We start from the raw sequence: 6,000 nt of genomic DNA on the forward strand, positions 1-6,000 counted from the left end.
AAAATGTATAGAAAAACAACAACAACAACAACAAATACATATTTCCAATTGAATGCATTTGCCACGAAAATTGTTTTGTACCATGCCGCTGCTTGCTTTGCCGTTGGTGAGTCATCGGTCCAGTAATTTATCCAAGGTCTCCCTTACAAAAAACATACTCTACAATTTCCGTCGGTATTTTATGAATACAAAAAATAATTTATTGGCGGGTTTTTTTGCTCCACTGCACAAAATAAACTTTGCGGGAAGTGACCTGTTGACACGCACAGCGATAGTGTTCATGCTCTGCATTCTTGTCGTGTGTGTCAAGTAATGTAAAATGCAATTATCATACTATATTAGAATAAGGAAAAGTGTTGCTGTCTGGTGGTAGGGAGGCATGGGCGGACGCATGTTTGTATGTAGAACTTCTTTCGCACCGTACGCAACCAACCGTGCTAATCGGATATGCGGTACTCGTTTACAATGAATGGAAAAAGCCGATACGAAAGCACGAAAAGCAATTACGTTGCGCGAACTTGCCATAAGAACGCGGCCATATAACCTGCACCAACACGCCGTACGTGCCGTAGCGCCTGTTTACACGGATAAAGAGACACAATTAGCGATCGTCTTACAAGTAACGGTCGTGTACCAGCGGCGGGCCGTGTGGGAGTCGCGCGACCCGAAGATGTTAGCGCAGGTGAAGCTGTTCCCGGAACCTTCAATTGCGCTCCACAAGCTTGGCGTTCGGGCGAAGTCTCAGCGTACTTCAGCAGCATGTGCAGGGCTCCAGAACTCCGGACGGCTCTTCGGCACCGCCGTACAGCTGTACGCAACGCTCAGCAGCGCTTATTCAGCACTTGCCATTTCAGCACCCTGGGGCAAAAAAAACGCTGTTCGGCAACGCCAGAGATCCATTCAGCACCCTGGACAGCGTCCGTGCGTCGCTTGATCCGGACGCTACAGAACGCTTTTATATTGCCGCGTGTCGTCACAGCTTTGCGTCAAAACACATTAGCCTCACGCTGATGTATGAGCGAGCTTCTGCGGTAGACTGTCTCTGAACGCTTGACTGCCCCGCTGTGTGGGTCATGGGCTCCCGCGTAACGCGCATTACGCATTCGTCTCGATGGGTGCACGCGTGTGCAAATACCGCAGGTGCACACGACAAGTTCGTGTTAGCCATTCAACGTTGAACATCGCCACCTTGTCACCGTGGCTGTACGCAATTTGGTTAAGCGCGCGCTTAGCAATAGCTTAGGGTGATGTACGGCTTTCATCACCACCCACGTATAATGTAATACATCCGTTGACGGCGAAGCGTACACGCGCGTGTTACAGCCCTTTGTGTCAATCGACTGCTGAATGAGGGTCGCCCGACGGCGTGTGGGTCATGGAGGTTGACCATACTTCACCACGCCGGTCAATGCAGGTTTGTGAAGGTGGGGGTGCATATACGTAGGGACGTAGACGTACAGTATAACAGTGTATGTTTCTGCCCTCCACGTAGCCCCGCCGCAACCTATAACACCTGTTCAATGCATGGTGCTAGTCGCCCCTAAAAGCGCTACACAGGCTAAATAACCCGCTTAGCTTCCGAGAACTGACGAGATCGGGCACATTTCTCGCGAGTTGGTAATACATAATTATATAAACACTGGGATATAGATTTTTTATGTATCCCAATAGGGCTTCTCTGTGCAGGTTCACGCGAATGCAATGCATACGTTGAATATCAATGCAATATACTGTACAGCAATTCAATTAAATTTTCTGCCGTGACCGGCCGCGGAAGAAGATGTACACCTATATATGCTTGTGGAAGGGGGAGAATCTCGGTCTGTCTGTCCGTAACAACGGGGATTTCACGCAAGCAGATGATGTTTGAGAGCTACACGGGGCTCCTCTCACGGCACGGTACAATCGGACTACGACTGCGTGCTCTCTCGCCAGTTCAACTTGGCGTGCGCAAACAATGTCTGTGACACGCTGGCATGTGACGGGGATCCGTCGATAACCGACCCAGCCTTGAGCCCAAGATGCTTGGGGGATGTTGTTTTCGCTTCACTGCCCAACGCTCACTCCAACGCCGCCCATCAACAGCCAGCGGTAACCGTGAGCCCATGATTGATTACCCGTGATGGTGTTTTATCGACCGGGTCTTGAACGTGGGATACTCGTTTGAAGCGATAAATAGCGCGGTCCGTTTCATCCAACGTACAGGCAGCAAAGCTGATTATTGCTAAGTGTGCTCCATTGCCATTCTTTGATGGTCATTTGAAGCTTAAGCCCTTGGCCAATCCACTGCTGAACGCAGGCCTCTCCACGCCGTGCAGGTCAAGAGGTTATTTTAACACGTGGGCTTTCGTGACCAATATTATCCATAAGAGGTTTTTTTGGGTTATATCGCGTAAATATGAATGTTTCGTTAAGCTCACCACCACCCGACACAGCCAATTAGTAAAACGTGTTTTTTCAATGCACCTCTGGATGAGCGCCTCGCCTTGCCTCATCCATCGCAAGTGTTATTTGATCATACTTCACCACGCCGGTGAGTGAAGGGGCTGGTGGAATCTGGACGCATAGACGAAGCGGCACAGTAGAGTACAACGGTGCATTTTGCTACAGTGCCGCCGGCTACCATCGTATGTTCGCAGCAGCCCACGGCGCATGCCGTAGACATCGTGGCGGAGAAATGGCCAAATGTCCCCCATGACCGATACGACAAGGGGAAGTCGTCATCCAGCCGTCGATTAACATTGGCGAGAAGGCTGAGAGACCAGCATGCGTCATCGACTCGCTGCGGTCGAGAAAGGACGGTTTCATTTCGTGCTGCTGACACCCGGATTCGAACCCATGTTTCCCGAGGAACGCCGAGTCTCAGTCGTGTGACATGATTATTATTATTCTGCCTGCCGAGCCAAACGTTCGTCTCGATACGAGCTCTGTTCAGTTATCGACGGCCACACGGAGAGATGTAAAAATCCCGCGCGCATTGTAACTCGCGCGCGTGTGCACGGGGTTCTGATTCGTGTCGAGTTTGATGTCTTTGGGGGGCAGGCGGGGAATTAACGCGTTAATAACAGGGCCAGGGCAATCGGCGGAAGCGACACAGAGAGAGAGGGAGATTAATTAGTCTCCTATAAACATTGTTCAAAGCGAGAGCCGGGCCACGCCGCAAACGAATATTACCACCTTCTTGGTTCTTTCGGTAAAGTCACGTAGAAGGGAAATAATAAAATAATAAAAATAAAACATACTAATATTTAATAAAATAATACAAATAAAACATCATATTTTATAATGTTTTATTTTTATTATTTTATTATTTCCCTTCTACGTGACTTTACCGAAAGAACCAAGAAGATGAATCCCTGCAGTCACGAAAGCTTTAAATCGAATATTACCACATTTATTGGAAGCTAATTTGGCGAGACTCTAGCGTGGGCCAGCGCAATTAAACCCAGTAAACATGCCCAACGTTGAGCAAACGTTCGCGTGTAATCGCGTCTCAGCAGTGCCCATTCCCAATAAAGAACTGCTAATCCAGCAGCATCTGCGTCACAAGCCTGAAACTGCTGATGAGACCCATGAAATCGAAAGTGGTCCAGCGTTGTCTTGCTTAAACACAATTCTCCTTGACAATATTGGTTTTATCATGGGACTTCCTTTGCCAGTACCAACATATGAAAATAGGGGTTTTCCCCTTTTTTCTGGCAATAAAACAGGTGTTAAGATGTTAAAACACCAAACTGAAACCTTTATACAAAGAATCATGTCTGCATTAACCACAATGCTTGTGGTCAGAATGCAAACAAAACAACAATATTGGTTTCAAAAGCCAATCGGTTCGATGGACTTCAACCATGTTCATATTTATTCGTGGAGGGACAAAAGTTAAACGGTTACCCTCCCATCACTCGCACTCAACCTCTGCTCGTTGGAGGTCGCTCCTTATCCGCTGCTGTCTTCATAGTCTAGAATTTGTTCCGCCCCCCGCCCCCCCGCCCCCAGTCATTCGAGCTGTCGACTCGCTGCCTCGGAGCTCTGGAGCTCCCTTTATCCGTCGACACCAACAGGGTCGTTTTCCTCGATCGATACTGAGACACTACGGTCGATCATCGATTAACCGATACAATTCTGGCGACAGACATTAGGTTCGTAATGCACAGCGATTTGTCAATCCACTGCTGAATGAAATCCTCCCTAATGGGGCTTGTTTGACCATACTTCACCACGCTGGTCAGTGCAGGTTGGTGAAGTGTGTGTGGTGACAGGGGATGGGGGGGGGGTTGCCAAGCAACAGTTGAGATACAACTCGCCACTGGCGTTAGTCGTGGTCGGGAATCGAACCCAGGTGGGCGGCTACAGGGCGCGGTGTGCGAACCACTGCACCACCAGTCCACCCCCCAGGTTATGAATACAGATGACTTACAAGGCACATACTCTCCCCAGTGATTCGTACAATCCAGTGGTATCTGGCGATGCTGCTGCTGACGTCGCCAGCGGTGCACAAGCATAGCTAACAACAATAACAACAACAACATATTCTTGGTGCTTTCGGCAATGTCACGTAGAAGGGAAATAATAAAATACAAATATAAATGTATTAATTTTATTGTTTTGTATTTCTATTTTATTATTTCCCTTCTACGTGACTTTACCGAAAGAACCAAGAATATGAATCCCTGCAGTCACGAAAGCTTTAAATAAAAAAATAACAATTTCAACACATCCATCAAAAAACGCGGCGGCGTTTCGGGCAATAGCCCGACTTCATAGCCACCTAACAATACAGCAGCGGTTCGTATACGAGAACGATATCGTATCGTGTGTGTACGAGCATATGAGAAAATTTCCATATTCGGATCTTTTATATTTTCTATACAATGGCTTTGGCAAATTGCAGCTGTTCATTTTGTTCTTGAAAGAAACCGTCGCCTTGTTATGAAGGGCATCTTGTCGGTCTTTGCCCACTTAGGTGATTCATCGCACACGTAATAACCCACCTCCCACTTTGTTGGCGACTTTGAAGGCAGACCCTGAACCCACGTCTGTGGCCGGTCACTAAGGGAGACAATGACGCTGGCGAAGCAATGCAGCTCTTCCGTTGCCATCCTCTTTGCTCCGTTTACGATCTGTGCGATGTCACTGTCTGATAACAGGGTCAAGGCGGATGGATGACGCCTCAGGGCTCAGAGATACTGAAGCCCAGCGCCGCAGAGAGCCGCGGTTCGAATCCGCCTGGTGTGAAACTGGGTTCTCGGGTGGAGAGAATTGATTATCTCAGCCCGTCTTCTTGGTTCTTTCGGTAAAGTCACGTAGAAGGGAAGTAATAAAATAATACAAATAAAACATAATGAAATAATTCTCACGACGTTTCGGCCACAACGCAAGCAGCCGTCCTCAGGTGAAAACCAGGTATGTCGAGGCGACAGCGTCTGGTTTTCACCTGAGGACGGCTGCTTGCGTTGTGGCCGAAACGTCGTGAGAATTATTTTATTATGTTTATTTTTATTATTCTATTACTTCCCTTCTACGTGACTTTACCGAAAGAACCAAGAAGATGAATCCCTGCAGTCACGAAAGCTTTAAATCGAAATTTATCTCAGCCCGGTCAACAAATGATTTACGAAGGTGACTTGCGGGCACACGGAGGACAAACGGATTCACAAAGAGACCCAGGGAAATCCACAGAAACCCAGACTCACAATTTGGTTTCTTCGCTAAATTCGGTGATGCTTTCAGCGCTGGGCATTACAGCAAAATAATCGTCTCCCAGCAGCGTATGGGAAAGTGCGCCCCCTGGTGGGTTGATTAGAAGGAAACTCGGAAGCAGTTCTCTGATATCTCACGCCGTGGGTTTGATAATCACAGTCGGATGCACATCACATGGTCACGATTGATATATTTCATCTTGCGACAAGGTGCCTATAGCAAAACAATTGGAGAGAGACGAAATATTGCAAAGACAACTAAAATGGATGAATAATAAGTCATTTATTTATCCAGGAACGC

Source organism: Lampetra planeri, chromosome 51 (genome assembly GCF_965212315.1).
Source record: "Lampetra planeri chromosome 51, kcLamPlan1.2.h2, whole genome shotgun sequence".
Lineage (NCBI taxonomy): Eukaryota > Metazoa > Chordata > Hyperoartia > Petromyzontiformes > Petromyzontidae > Lampetra > Lampetra planeri.